At 34.1% G+C, this 4,144-nt stretch overlaps 2 non-coding genes across 2 annotated transcripts; one reads left to right on the top strand and one right to left on the bottom strand.

Annotated features, from left to right (window-relative positions):
* The first annotated feature begins 1,441 nt into the window (after positions 1-1,441).
* On the top strand, positions 1,442-1,514 carry TRNAT-UGU (transfer RNA threonine (anticodon UGU)). Its single transcript has one exon. It is a non-coding gene; the product is annotated as a tRNA-Thr (tRNA).
* A 1,270-nt stretch (positions 1,515-2,784) lies between these two features.
* TRNAS-GGA (transfer RNA serine (anticodon GGA)) lies at positions 2,785-2,871 on the bottom strand. The gene has a single exon. It is a non-coding gene; the product is annotated as a tRNA-Ser (tRNA).
* Between the last annotated feature and the right edge of the window lie 1,273 nt (positions 2,872-4,144).

Raw genomic sequence — 4,144 nt, 5'->3', positions numbered from 1 at the left:
CTAAGCTCATTTTGAACCACTGACGAAAAAAGAGGATAAATGGTTAGGGAATGGAATAAAATAGGCCTTTTTTTTTTTATTGGGGATAGAGGGACTTGAACCCTCATGATTTCAAAAGTCGACGGATTTTCCTCTTACTATAAATTTCATTGTTGTCGGTATTGACATGTAGAATGGGACTCTATCTTTATTCTCGTCCGATTAATCAGTTCTTCAAAAGATCTTTCAGACTCTGGAGTAAATGATTTGATCACTGAATCTTCGATTCTTCCTTTTGGAATCGATTTAATTTAGCAAGAATTCTGCAATTTTTCATATAAATAATCAAAAAATCCGGATTCGGGTCGTGATTAATCATTTGATATTTAAGTACGTCTATGTACTTAAATAAGGTCATCCTTTCTGGAGTTTTGATAGAAGGATTCCTCTACCAATGTAGTCAACCCCGTTCGTTAGAACAGCTTCCATTGAGTCTCTGCACCTATCCTTCTTTTGATTCTCGCTTTCTGAACCCTTGTTTTCAGAAAACTGGATTTGGCTCAGGATTGCCCATTTTTAATTCCAGGGTTTCTCTGAATTTGGAAGTTACCACTTAGTAGGTTTCCATACCAAGGCTCAACCCAATCAAGCCCGTAGCGTCTACCAATTTCGCCATATCCCCCTTATGAGATCTCGATCTCATTGTGATCCCATCCCCTTCTTTCATTTATGTTGGAACCATTGAATTCATTAGATACTGATTCCTATATCGAAAAAGTGTCTGCTCCTATTTTATTTCTTGCCCATCTTCTTTCATATCTATTGGAGGACCATTCCATTATTTGGTCCAATCAGAAATGATTCTATCATTGATGTATCTGCAATTCAATATGGATGGATATATCCCACATATAGATGTTCCCCCCCCCTCTCATTTTTCCCGCGCAGTTTGGAATACTGGAACGGTCGATATTCATTCTTCTTTTTTTTTTTTTCGTCCTATCTCCTCCCTTTCCGAATGAAACAAAAGGAATATCTCAGTAGGATCTGGATTGCATCCTTATCTTATCCTTTCCTTAGGAACTACACTCTAATAGAAATAGAATTCATATAATCTGCTATAACTGCTATAACTAATAGTTATATTCTATTCTATAATAGAATATAGAATTATTTCATATGTATATAGTATTATTTTGCGTTTTTTAAATTTGATTTGAATGAAAAAAAAAAATTCTAGTGCTAGTGACTACTAATAAATGAAATAATCAAAAATAAATAATCAAATAGAAAATAATCAAAAATAAAATCAAAATTCATATTATATTAATAATTATTAATATTAATTAATATGTTATAATAATTTATAATAATTAATATTAATAATTATTAATAGCTAATAGCTAACTAAGATCCCAATAGTTTCCCGAATTCCTATTCACGCACTATTTCTGTTATATGAGCCCGCTTAGCTCAGAGGTTAGAGCACCGCATTTGTAATGCGATGGTCATCGGTTCGATTCCGATAGTCGGCTTTCTCTATTTGTTCTATTTTTTTTTTTTTATCAGGATTGATCATCTTTCCTTGAGACCAAGGAATATTGAGAAGACCCCCCCCTTTTTTTTCTCCAAATGTCGGGTTACCGATCTATTATGTTATGTCGCGGGAACTTCCAACTATGAATAAAGAATAAAAAACGGATTGGAGCCGTTTGATCTATACAGAACAAATCAAGAAAAGGATCCTTAACTTCCCATATATACAATATACAAAATAATACGGATATTGATACAATTCATCTTATTCCTCTTTGTAGTACTTCAGTGGATTTAGCTTCGTTTATCGTTTAGTTCAGTATTAATTTAGGTTTATTCTGTAAAATGAAATTTCAATAAAATTAAGGAGTCTTTATGTCTCGTTACCGAGGGCCTCGTTTCAAAAAAATACGCCGTCTAGGGGCTTTACCGGGACTCACTAGGAAAAGACCTAGATCCGGAAGTGATCTTAGAAACCAATCGCGTTCCGGGAAAAGATCTCAATATCGTATTCGTCTAGAAGAAAAACAAAAATTGCGTTTTCATTATGGTCTGACAGAGCAACAATTACTTAGATATGTTCGTATTGCTGGGAAAGCCAAAGGGTCAACAGGTCAGGTTTTACTACAACTACTTGAGATGCGTTTGGATAACATCCTTTTTCGATTGGGTATGGCTTCGACCATTCCGGGAGCCAGGCAATTAGTTAATCATAGACATATTTTAGTTAATGGCCGTATAGTAGATATCCCAAGTTATCGCTGCAAACCCCAAGATATTATTACTATGAGGGATGAACAAAGATCCAGAGCTCTGATTCAAAATTATATGGATTCATCCCCCCACGAGGAGTTGGCAAAACATTTGAGTCTTTATTCATCCCAATATAAAGGATTAGTAAATCAAATAATAGATATTAAGTGGATCGGTTTGAAAATCAATGAGTTGCTAGTCGTAGAATATTATTCCCGTCAGACTTGAACCTAACTAAAATAACAAAGCTTTGGACAAGCCCCTTTTTTTTCTTTCGCCGAAGTAAATAGATCTAAGAGGTTTGATCCGGATTTTTCTCCCATTCACGTATTACAAATGGATCAGCGGTGAGATTTTTATTCCTTGTCCATTCTTTCCGTTCCGGTATTTTTTCCATACCACAGCAATTAGGAATAGAGAATCTATATCAAATAAAGTACGATTGGAATACTCGTATCAATTGTTATTTGATTTGATACATTGTAGTCGGTACCGTTGGTGAATTAGGTGAAGGTACGGAGAGAGAGGGATTCGAACCCTCGGTAAACAAAAGCCTACATAGCAGTTCCAATGCTACGCCTTGAACCACTCGGCCATCTCTCCTACATAATCTTATGATTATGACCCAGAAACCGAGTGAATAGCGAGTCATTCATATTATTGTATTATTGCAATACAGGTATGACCAATCAATTCTAAATAGAAAATAGAAAACTTTTCATTAAAGAAAGATCTTCCCTCGAGGATCGAGGGATAAAAAAACATTTTTTTTCTTATCTTTTTCTTATCTTATTAAAAAGATTAAAAAAAAATAGATAGAATCTATCTATTCATGTTTGTCAAGAAGACGATCCCGTCTTATTCTTAGATTTATACTGGATTAAACCAATGAATTGGAACAAGTCAACTGACCCTATTTTATACTATGGTTACATTTAGACTATTATGGTTCCATAGGAATTCCAAAATTCCTTTCTAGTTTCAGATTTCTCAACAACAATTCCTCTCATGAGCTACCCCACAATCTATTACAAATTCATGAATCGTCCCATGGATTTTTTTGATATTTCGATTGCGTGGTGTATACACACTATGCACAAAAAATGGATGGTTATTCTTATTCTATTTTCATCATGGAATGATTCTATTATTTGATTTGATTTTTTTTTTCTTTGGATCATAATCAAATCAAAACTTCTAGAGTCATCAGAATCTGTAGGAAAAACTTCCTTGATTCCTGAGCTTCGATAAAATAGGAATAGTTCCGTTCATTGGTATACTACTTAATATTTATACTTAATACTTAATTTAAATGAAATACAATCGGATTCAAATATTTCCTATCCATCCCTGCCCCAAAGGGACAATTTGAGTGGAAGGTCGACACCTTTTTTTTTAGAATGAGTCCGTTTGTTTTTATGTGATTTCGTACTATACAATTCCTTTGTTTGTGGGATCATTTTCCCTCTAGGGGTAATGAGAAGAATTATGGAATGGATTGTTAACCATGCCTAGATCTCGGATAAATGGAAATTTTATTGATAAGACCTCTTCAATTGTAGCCAATATCTTATTACGAATAATTCCGACAACCTCAGGAGAAAAAGAGGCATTTACCTATTACAGAGATGGTGCGATTTGATTTTTTTTTATTATTATTTATTTATTATTTATGATTTACCGACCTCAGTCTTACGAGAAAGAGACATGATTCGTAATACAAAGAAAAAAGATTTTTGAAATAAACCTATGCTCGGTGAAGGTGAAATTTAGAGATAGAACAATTCCTTCTGTCGTGTATCCCCGATTGATGCAGCCTCAGATGCTTCAATTGTTGATTTGAGTATTGAGCGAAAGGTTACACCTACAGGTTCTG

Source organism: Tasmannia lanceolata, unplaced genomic scaffold (assembly GCF_043159265.1).
Source record: "Tasmannia lanceolata isolate RefF3 unplaced genomic scaffold, GAP_Taslan_0.1 ptg001276l, whole genome shotgun sequence".
NCBI lineage: Eukaryota > Viridiplantae > Streptophyta > Magnoliopsida > Canellales > Winteraceae > Tasmannia > Tasmannia lanceolata.
The sequence above is the reverse complement of the archived record's forward strand: the minus strand, read 5'-3'. Positions and strand labels throughout refer to the sequence as shown.